Source organism: Phyllopteryx taeniolatus, chromosome 10 (assembly GCF_024500385.1).
Source record: "Phyllopteryx taeniolatus isolate TA_2022b chromosome 10, UOR_Ptae_1.2, whole genome shotgun sequence".
Taxonomy (NCBI): Eukaryota; Metazoa; Chordata; class Actinopteri; order Syngnathiformes; family Syngnathidae; genus Phyllopteryx; species Phyllopteryx taeniolatus.
The window spans coordinates 356633-367943 of NC_084511.1; the positions used below are offsets into that span (position 1 = coordinate 356633).

An 11311-nucleotide genomic window follows, 5' to 3' on the forward strand; every position below is an offset into this window, starting at 1 on the left:
GACCTGCCTTGACCCTAGCACTATTCCAAGGATTGACCGCGAAAGTTGGTCTGCCGTTCCTTTGCTTGTCATGGAAGTCACTCAAAGCATGCTTTTGCTGTTTGCCTTTGATCCTGGACACCCACTTTTTGACTGTGGTGTACCCTTCTGCACCTTCCTCATACACATTTTGCAACCTTTTGAAAATGCTTATTGTTTCCAAAGCAAGAATTTGAATCACTGCTTTCTGCATCTGATGTGCATCCAACAATGATGTCATTTCCAAAATGGCTGACAGGAAGAGGACAGGCTTAAACAAAACTTGTTAAAACAAACCTTCAAGCAAGTGTTTTAACTATCCATCCATCCATCCATCCATTTTCTGAGCCACTTCTCCTCACTAGGGTCACGGGCATGCTGGAGCCGATCCCAGCTATCATCGGGCAGGAGGCGGTGTACACCCCGAACTGGTTGCCAGCCCATCAATGGTGACTTTACGATCTTCTCTGATCGGACCTGCCTTGACCCTAGCACTATTCCAAGGATTGACCGCGAAAGTTGGTCTGCCGTTCCTTTGCTTGTCATGGAAGTCACTCAAAGCATGCTTTTGCTGTTTGCCTTTGATCCTGGACACCCACTTTTTGACTGTGGTGTACCCTTCTGCACCTTCCTCATACACATTTTGCAACCTTTTGAAAATGCTTATTGTTTCCAAAGCAAGAATTTGAATCACTGCTTTCTGCATCTGATGTGCATCCAACAATGATGTCATTTCCAAAATGGCTGACAGGAAGAGGACAGGCTTAAACAAAACTTGTTAAAACAAACCTTCAAGCAAGTGTTTTAACTATCCATCCATCCATCCATCCATTTTCTGAGCCACTTCTCCTCACTAGGGTCACGGGCATGCTGGAGCCGATCCCAGCTGTCATCGGGCAGGAGGCGGTGTACACCCCGAACTGGTTGCCAGCCAATCGCAGGGCACATACAAACAAACAACCATTCGCACTCACATTCACACCTACGGGCAATTTTAGAATCTCCAATTCATGCATGTTTTTGGGATGTGGGAGGAAACCGGAGCGCCCGGAGAAAACCTACACAGGCACGGGGAGAACATGCAAACTCCACACAGGCGGGGCCGGGGATTGAACCCCGGTCCTCAGAACTGTGAGGCAGACGCTCTAACTAGTCGACCACCGTGTTTTAACTACAAACTGTAAATTTCTGAATTTTTTTTTTTTACTACTGAGTTAAATTCAATTGGCACTTTTTAACTGCCCCTTCTACAATAAGAATCAGAATCAGAATCATCTTTATTTGCCAAGTATGTCCAAAAAACACACAAGGAATTTGTCTCCGGTAGTTGGAGCCGCTCGAGTACGACAACAGACAGTCAATTGACAGAGAACACTTTTGAGACATAAAGACATTGACAAAAACAGTCACTGAGCAATAAAGGGTTGCTAGTTCTCTGGTAATGCCGGTCCAAATTATTGTTATTTTTTCTTGACAATTGTGCAAAAAGATACAGAGTCCTCTAGCACAGTTCGAATGACTAATCTCGTAATAGTGACCATTGTGCAAAGGGCGCCGAGACTTCAAGGAGTGTATGCAGTTTAAAGTGACGAATAATGCGATAATCTGGGACAATGTTGATTGTGCAAATGTTGCAGATACTCCTTAGTCTGTGTGCAAATGGGGCAGATGCTACTCTGGCATGACTGGCCAGTATTGGTCAACAACAGATATGCAAATAGTGCAGCATGGCGAAACTACTACAGTGAGTGCACGAGTAATATATAATTGCCCCACAGAAATGTGACAACAAACTAAGACAAAAAAAATGGCAGCATTTTGCAATAGAATTGTAGGTTTGCTGTTTAAGAAGTTGATTGCAAGAGGGAAGAAGCTGTTGGAATGTCTGCTAGTTCTAGTTTGCATTGATCGGTAGCGCCTACCAGAGGGTAGGAGCTGGAAGAGCTGGTGACCGGGATTTGGAGGGTCCGAGAGGATTTTGCACGCTCTTGTCTTAGTTCTGCCAGTGTGCAAGTCCTCAAGGGTGGGTAGGAGGGTACCAACTATCCTTTCAGCATTTTTGATTGTCCGTTGCAGTCGTTGTAGCAGCACCAAACCAGACTGTGATGGAAGAACACAGGACTGATTCGATGACCGCTGTGTAAACCTGACTCAGCAGCTCCCGTGGCAGGCCGTGCTTTCGCAGAAGCCGCAGGAAGTACATCCTCTGCTGGGCTTTTTTGAGGACGGAGTTGATGTTTATCGCCCACTTCAGGTCCTGAGAGACTGTAATTCCCAGGAATTTAAAGGTCTTGACGGTGGACAGCGTGAGTAGCAGCTGTAGCGAAGGATGCGTCCTGATGTCCACGATCATCTCAACAGTCTTGAGCGTGCTCAGCTCCAGGTTGTGTCAGCCGCACCACAGCTCCAGTTGGTCCACTTCCTGTCGATGTTCAAAGTGTCCTTTTCAAATCTGCAGTAGAAGGTTTTCAAGTCATTGGCTAGTGTGCTATTGTTCTCAGCTTGAGGGGATTGTCGGTTGTATTTGGTCAGCGATTGGAATGCATGCCAATGATGCCAAATATCCAAATTGTATTGAGCCACTGAAATGTCCACACTTCAGTCACATTTTGATTGTTTTAGTTTAGATTGTGGCGGCACGGTGGCCGACTGGTTAGAGCGTCAGCCTCACAGTTCTGAGGACCCGGGTTCAATCCCCGGCCCCGCCTGTGTGGAGTTTGCACGTTCTCCCCGTGCCTGCGTGGGTTTTCTCCGGTCACTCCGGTTTCCTCCCACATCCCAAAAACATGCATTAATTGGAGACTCTAAATTGCCCGTAGGTGTAACTGTGAGTGCTAATGGTTGTTTGTTTGTATGTGCCCTACGATTGGCTGGCAACCAGTTGAAGGTGTACCCCGCCTCCTGCCCAATGACAGCTGGGAGAGGCTCCAGCACGCCCGAGACCCAAGTGAGGAGAAGCGGCTCAGAAAATGGATGGATGGATGGCTAGTTTAGATCGTGGCGGCACGGTGAGCGACTGGTTAGAGCCTCAGCCTCACAGTTCTGAGTACCCGGGTTCAATCCCCGGCCCCGCCTGTGTGGAGTTTGCATGTTCTACCCGTGCCTGCGTGGGTTTTCTCCGGGCACTCCGGTTTCCTCCCACATCCCAAAAACATGCATTAATTGGAGACTCTAAATTGCCCGTCGGCATGACTGTGAGTGTGAATGGTTGTTTGTTTCTATGTGCCCTGCGATTGGCTGGCAACCAGTTCAGGGTGTACCCTGCCTCCTGCCCGATGACAGCTGGGATAGGCTCCAGCACGCCCGCGACCCTAGTGAGGAGAAGCGGCTCAGAAAATGGATGGGTGGATGGATAGTTCAGATCGATTGTGATGGAGGAAAAAAATCCAACTAAATGTAAGTGACATCATATGTCACATATATAATGAAACAATGGGCCTGGGACCATATTACAGTATTAGGACACTGACCAGAAATCAAACCCTGTGCTGTCTGTGTGAAATGCAGCATCTACCACTACACTACCAATTACTTTGCAGTATAAATCTTAACATTTTAGCTTGCAGCAACCATTTCACATAACAACCTAGCACCAAACAACAACAACAACAAAAGTCTTTCTGCCTTACTTGTCAAATACTGCCCTGCAGTTCCATTATTGGAGCAGGGAGGGCGCTTTGCGTCCTCTCTCTCTACCCCCTCCCCGCTCTGTTTTCAGCATCTGTCTCCAATCAGCATCATCACCACAGGTCTATAAGCCTGCCTGTTCCAGGAAATACTCGCCAAAATATTGGATTTACTTCCAGCGGTACAACGGCTTATTTACCTCACGTAAGTCACTCTATTCATCGTTCCCTTTTATGACTCCTGTGTCTCCTTGTTCTCAATGTTTCCCCCCGTGTTCCTGATCCACGTCATTCCTGCCACCAAGCCAGCCGCCTGTCCTCACCACTGCCTGCCAACCCACCTAGTACCACCCCCATTACCTTTCCTCAATAAACTGTTCATCATTTTATATCTGCCTCTGCCTGCTCTTGGATCCAGCTTCTCTCCATACGTGACATTAGTATCCTTCAGGTTTTGGTGACAGTTTCCTCAGCACTCAAACTTTCTTCTCCTCTCCTACGTGGATGTCCGCTGCCGAGAACTAGAGCATCACTAATTGATATGCCGTATGCATGGTCAACTCTTTGTCATTGCTGATACGCCTTCTTGTCATTGTTTCTTCCCAGAGAGGCCTTTGACACCCAAGATGCAGCCCAAATATTACACGGGTCAGCGATGAAAAGCAAGACCAACACTTACACTAGTGTCACAGAGAGCTTCTTTTTTTAAAGTAAGCAGGCAGGCAGGCAAGTGTATGTACAAGAGATGCACACAAAACCAAACTTGGTCAACAGGAAAATAAAATTCCCTCAGAAATGAATAAATGCCTAGTCGAAATGCCAGAGACTACAAAACAGTGGGATCACAATATTTGGAAACATCAAGTTTGTCAAACTCATGAAAGCTTGCCACAATTTTTTCTTGACTTTTGTTAAAACAATAGTGTGACATCCTTGAATATTAAGTGTCAACAAGAACAAAGCAATCACTACACTCCTAGTCCGCAAACAAAACAAAGTGAAGCTCAGGTTCTGGTTAGCAATGTACTTGTGGAAGAACATCAAATGTCAGTGCAGAATGAAAAAAAAAACAGCCTCTCCCTAGCTCTTTAGATGGAGCCAAAGCAATAACAAACTCCATTAATAGTGTGATTATTTTTTTAAGCAAAATATTTGAAGTTACTGTGTCACTCGTCTCCATTGTTCATTCCTAAAAAGAAGGCAAAGTATTGATGTTGCACTTTCCTATAATGAAAATATTTAAGATTTTTAGAAGTTTAAATGTCATTAACTGTTCCTGTTTCAAACCTTGTGACGTTTCACAATTTGCTCCCTTGTTGTACCCAATGTGAACCAAACTATGACCCAAAAATTATTTTGGGTGTAATTTTACACCCCTAACAATTATTATTATTTATGTTAGTACCCTGTTATAACTGCTCCCCAAGGAAACCATAACAACGAAAACAAGTTTGACAACGAAACCAAGTTTGACAGCCCTGTTTGAAGGCTTTGCTTATTTAAGCAGCATAATGTCCTAAACACACAGAATGCATATTATTGTGACACTTATTTCTTTAGTTGTATCTTGTGAATTATCCTAAGAGAATGTCCATCCATCCATTTTCTGAACCGCTTATCCTCACTAGGGTCTGAGGTGTGCCTATCTCAGCTGACTTCGGGCAGGAGGTGGGATACACCCTGAACTGGTCACCAGCCAATCGTAGGGCACATACAGACAAACAATCATTCACACTCACATGCACACCACTGGGTAATTTCGAGTCATCAATTAACCTTCCATGCTTGTTTTTGGAATGTGAGAGGAAACCTGAGTGCCCAGAGAAAACCCACACAGGCACGGGGAGAACATGTAAACTCTTCACAGGCGAGGCCGGATTTGAACCCGGGTCCTCAGAACTGTGAGGCAGATGTGCTAACCAGTTGTCCATCATGCCGCCCCAAGAGGAATAATAAAAATCATAATAGTTCATAGATCTACCACAAATGACCATGGCTATCCCTTTTGATCACTGTTCCCTCATATTGAGTTTTGATTTGAATTTGTCCCATGATTCCTCATATTACTAAACAATGAGAATGTACAATGTGAAAAAGTCACAGCAAATCTCTGTGAAAAAAAATTGTTTTAGCCAATGAAATTTTTACCTAAACAATAAATCTAGGGAGTAAACTGATCCACTTGAAATACATCCTTGATTTATGGTGGGGTGACAAAATGTGTAAAAAAAAAAAAAAAAAAAAAAAAAACATGCTGCGCTAATAAGAACTTTGATCTCAGTTCAAGAAAGGCTTGATTTTTTTTGGTAGTTAGACCAAAAACACTTGAAGAAAATGATCCCAAAAAGCACTGATGAGAAACCTCTATAGCACACGTGCAAATCCCGTACACACACCCTTTTATAGTTGAACACTGCTCAATTGAGGACCCTTTGTTCAGCATTGTGCAGTCATTTATATGCCAGTAGTTATCTTGAACAGTTTTATACAGCCCTTTCTACTGCTACAAAATAATCCAATTTATTTTCCATTTGACCTTTTTCTCAATGATATAAGAAACGAAACAGGAGTCGATGTTCTTTCTTTCAGATACGTCTGTTGAGCTTGTTTCAAGGTAACAAGAACAGCTCAGAGCGATGGTGAAGGTTCTATTCTTGATGCGTGCACTTACTTTGACGTGAACTATAGGAACTGTTTGGGTATTCCGTTGTCAACATTCATTAAAATTCATAGATTTCTCTTTTGGTCTACATGCCTATAAGTCCTCCATTGAATTGAAATGGCTGAAATTTGCATACACATACTTCATACTTTTTCCTTTTACACAGAACCCAGCAAAGGAATACTACCACACACTTTTACAGTTACATGGAATCCCGTAGTGAGTGTAAAAGTTCACATCCCTGTCCTGTCATTCCCCTCCTCTGATACCACCTTCCAAAGCGGAATATTAGCAAGACAACTTCCTCTAACCACACAGTGCCGTATATACTGTACATAACAGAAACTTGGGCGAAACGGCAGATAAATCGTATATGTAAAAAGATGCATAAGAGGCGATTGAGTTTGTTTGAGGCTATTCAACCTTCACAGATACAATTCAGAATGTTTACGAAACTAATGTTTAAATAAGCACAAACACAACAGCTCTGAAATATCTGTTCACATGGAAGTTAATGGAAACGTTCTCAAGTCCATCTAAACAAACAACCATTCGCACTCACATTCACATCTATGGGCAATTTAGAGTATTCAATTAACCTACCCTGCATGTTTTTGGGATGTGGGAGAAAACCCACGCAGGCACAGGGAGAACATACAAACTCCACACAGGCGAGGCCGGGATTTGAACCCTCAGAACTGTGAGGCAGATGTACTAACCAGTTGTCCGCTGTGCCGCCCTATTTGGATCATAACTGAATATTTAAATTGACAGGTCTAAAGAATTTGCATTTGTTGAGCTTGTGCTTTTGTCCCTTTGCTGTGAATCTTCTTGTCTTCAGTAGGGGCTCACACAAGAGCTTCCTTCCTCCACCAAATTTAAAGACCAACAAGGCAATGTGAGCGAAAGTGTCATGGCCCTGTGTTTCAAAGAGTTTTTCTTTGTGTTGCAGTGTCTGGGTGAGCGAAGGTGGGCATTGACATCGGTGACGCACCTGTCATGCATTGTAATCAGCAGCCTTTTTAGGGGGCACCGTGACAGTGTGTGGGTGTCGGAATATTCACTTGTTTTTGCCCCCTGTTTGCCGCCGTTTTGACCGCTGTCCAAATTTAGGTTCTATACGATTATACCACACGGACCTTTTGTCGTGTCTCCCTGCGTTATCTGATTTTTGATTCTCTCTGGTGGTGAGTCCCTTTAGTTTTGTATGTCTCGCCATCACATGCTCTGTCATTGAATTAAAATTGTTCAGACCTCTTACCTAGAGTCTCTTTTTTGGGATCTCCCATTACGGCATTGCCGTCCGTTACAGAATATTCCGACCAAAAATGGATCCCACAGACTCAGACTCTTTTCGTCAAGCGTTGGCAAGTCAGGGACATTTGGTAGGAAGACACGAGACATCGTTACACGAGCTCAGGGAGGCAATTACTGCGTTAACGACCCATCTCAGTACGCTGAGTTCTCGGGTTGATCAGGTGTGTGCACTTGGATTACCTCCGGTTCTGGCAGAAGCACCCGCCACCAACACGGTGGCCGCGGTGCCACCCGCCAGGGAAGCTTGTCTCCCAAATCCACCTCGTTATGCTGGGGAGCTCGGCGGCTGCAGTCAATTTATTTATCAATGTACCCTAGTATTTGACCAACAACCAGTCACGTATGCCCAGGATAAGACGAAGGTTGATTTTGTAATGAGTCTACTTACGGGTCAGGCGGCATCGTGGGCGGTGGCGGTCAGCACCGCCAACCCAGCGTTACGTTCCTCCTTCCCGGCATTCGAATCTGAACTGAGGAGAGTTTTTGATCACCCAGTCAAGGAGGCCGGCAGCCGGTTGTTGGACCATTCCCAGGGGGACTTGTCAGTAGCCGAATACTCCATTTCGTTCCGCATCCTGGCAGCAGAGAGTGGATTCGACGATGTTGCGTTGAGCGGCATTTTTCGTCGGGGACTCTGTCCTGCCGTCAAAGATGAGTTGGCGGCCCGGGACGAGACCACTAATTTGGAGGAGTCGATCGAACTAGCCATTAGACTGGACAATCAACTGAGGGAATGGCAGCGCGAGCGGGCGGCTGAACAGTGCATTTCTTTTGGGTCCACTTCCCCGGGACATTCTTCGTCCGCCAAGGAAGACGCCGCCTGTTTTCCCCCATCCACCTCGGCGTGGAGGAGCCGATGCAACTCGGCGGGGGGCAACTGACGGAGACGGAACGTCAGAGACACATGAGAGCGGGGGCATGTCTGTACTGCGGCCGACCAGGACACAAGGTATCCACCTGCATGGCGAGATCTCCCGCGGGGAAGTGACGCTACGCGTCCCAAGCAGAGCGGCCAGGTGGTGGTGACAGCGCCTTCTGCCTCCAGAAAGAACGTCTCATCGTGTGAGTATTTTGATGAAGACTTGGTACCCAGTGAATTGAGAACTGGATCAAACAACAAGAGACTTCAATTGCCGGGCGAAGTATCGGGATTTGGCGGCAGTGTGAAGGTTTCCGCATTAATTGACTCCGGAGCTGATGAGTGTTTTGTGGACTCCTGTGTGATAGAGACTCTAAATTGTCCACTGTACAGACTTAGCAAACCAAGAAAAGTTCTTGATTTGGATGTGCGTCTCCTGTCGGTTACAACACATTATACGGCTCCGCTGTGTTTAAAGCTTTCGGGTAACCACATCGAATCCCGGTGATTTTTTGTAATGCCCTGTCAATATGCTACAGTTGTGCTGGGATTAACGTGGTTAAAACTTCATAATCCAGATATTAATTGGGATCAACTACAGATTGTAAATTGGAGCCTATTTTGTCATTCTCATTGTCTGCGGTCTGCCATGTTGACAACTACCCCACGTGTTCAAGACGAACACATCGATTTGGCTAATGTTCCGGCTGAGTACCATGATTTGCAACTCGTGTTCAGTAAGGATAGCGCCCAGTCTTTGCCTCTGCATCGTCCATACGACTGTTCCATAGAATTGATTCCCGTGGCTCCACGACCATGTGCGAGGCTGTATCAGATTTTCAAACCAGAACAAGAGGCATTAAAGAATTATATTTCGACTTCGCTAGCTGCCGGGTTGATTCGTCCCTCATCGTCGCCAGTTGGCGCCGGATTTTTCTTTATCGATAAAAAGGACGGCACCCTGCGACCCTGTGTCGTTTTCCGGGGTCTCAACGACATCATGATAAAGAAAAAGTATCCTCTCCCTCTGTTGGACTCGGCGTTTGCCCCTTTGCAGTCTGCAAAGGTGTTCACAAAATTAGATCTGCGCAATGCCTATCACCTTGTGAGGATGAAGGAGCGAGATGAGTGGAAGACTGCGTTCAATACTCCATTAGGTCATTTTGAGTATTTAGTCATGCCTTTTGGACTCACGAGCACCCGCTGTGTTTCAGTGTCTTATTAATGATGTGCTCTGGGACATGATAAATGTATTCTGTTTTGTGTACTTGGACGATATCTTAATCTTTTCCCGTGATCTACATGAACATCGCCAACATGTCCGCATGGTGTTGCAGCGCTTGATGGAAAACCGTCTTTACATTAAGGCTGAGAAGTGTGAGTTCCATGCGGAGTCGGTACAGTTTTTGGGGTTCATCATGGAGAAGGGCCAGCTTCGAGCCGATCCAGCCAAGATCCAGGCTGTGGTTGATTGGCCAACTCCAACATATAGGAAGCAGTTGCAGAGGTTTTTGGGTTTTGCTAATTTTTTATAGGCGATTTATACGTGATTACAGCCTTAAGGTGGGACCTCTGACTAGACTTACTTCCAATAAAATACCATTTGTATGGACCCCTAAGGCAGATGCGACTTTTGATCATATTAAACAATTGTTTGTGAAGGCTCCTGTGTTAAATCATTCTAATCCTAACCTCCTTTTGTTGTCGAGGTGGACGCATCTGATTCAGGTGTGGTGGCGGTCCTGTCCCAGAGGTCCCCGGTCGACCAGAGGCTCCACCACTGCGCCTTCTTCTCTAGGCGCCTGAGCCCAGCAGAGGCCAACTACGATGTGGGAAATAGAGAGCTGCTGGCCATTGTCCTGGCGCTGCAGGAGTGGAGGCACTGGCCGGAGGGTACTAGGGAACCTTTTCAAGTTTTCACCGACCACAAGAACCTGTTTTACCTCCGGACTGCTAAGAGACTCAACCGCCGTCAAGCACGTTGGGCCCTGCTCCTTACCCGTTTCGATTTCATCATCACTTACCGCACTGGGTTGAAGAATGGCAAACCTGACGCATTGTCTCGGCTGCATGGCCCGTCTGCTGTTCAGCCTGTTGTGGAGACCATTCTACCTGGGACCCAGGTGGTGGGAGCGCTTCAGTGGGAGGTTGAGAAGAAGGTGGTGGAGGCGGGGAGGGACATCCAGGCTCCGGGAGGTGTTCCTGATGGCAAGTTGTTTGTTCCGGTCGTTTTACATCCAGAGGTGTTGAGGTGGGGACACACTTCTAGAGTCGCTTGCCATCCTGGGGTCAGTCGGACATTTTTCCTCATTTCCCAACGGTTCTGGTGGCCGGGACTACGCAGGGACGTTAAGGAATATGTTTCGGCATGCTCAGTGTGTGCCCGTAGCAAGATGTCCCATCGTCCTCCAGCTGGTCTTCTTCGTCCACTGCCCATTCCTTCCCGCCCCTGGTCCCACGTCACCTTGGACTTCATCACGGGCCTTCCGCTGTCCGGAGGGAACTCGGCCATCCTGAGTGTTGTCGACAGATTCTCCAAGATGGCCCATTTCGTTGCTCTGCCGAAGCTGCCATCCTCCTTTGAGACTGCTAATCTCCTTGTTGACCATGTCTTCCGACTTCATGGTATTCCTGCTGATCTGGTGTCTGACAGGGGCCCGCAGTTCGTCTCTCGGGTCTGGAGGTTGTTCTGCAAAGCGCTGGGAGCTTCCTCCAGTCGTTCGTCCGGTTTCCACCCGCAGACCAACGGCCAGGCTGAGAGGGCGAATCAAGATGTGGAGGCTTCTCTTCGCTGTGTTTGCCATCAGCACCCCTCCTCGTGGTCTTCTC

General features: G+C 46.6%; 1 long non-coding RNA gene across 1 annotated transcript in view; it reads left to right on the top strand.

Moving 5' to 3' along the window:
• The first annotated feature begins 3759 nt into the window (after positions 1-3759).
• LOC133484846 (uncharacterized) overlaps positions 3760-11311 on the top strand; it is a 17152-nt gene continuing 9600 nt past the window's right edge. The window contains exon 1 of the long non-coding RNA XR_009790512.1: positions 3760-3849. This is a non-coding gene — a long non-coding RNA (uncharacterized LOC133484846). The remainder of the gene's footprint in view (positions 3850-11311) is intronic.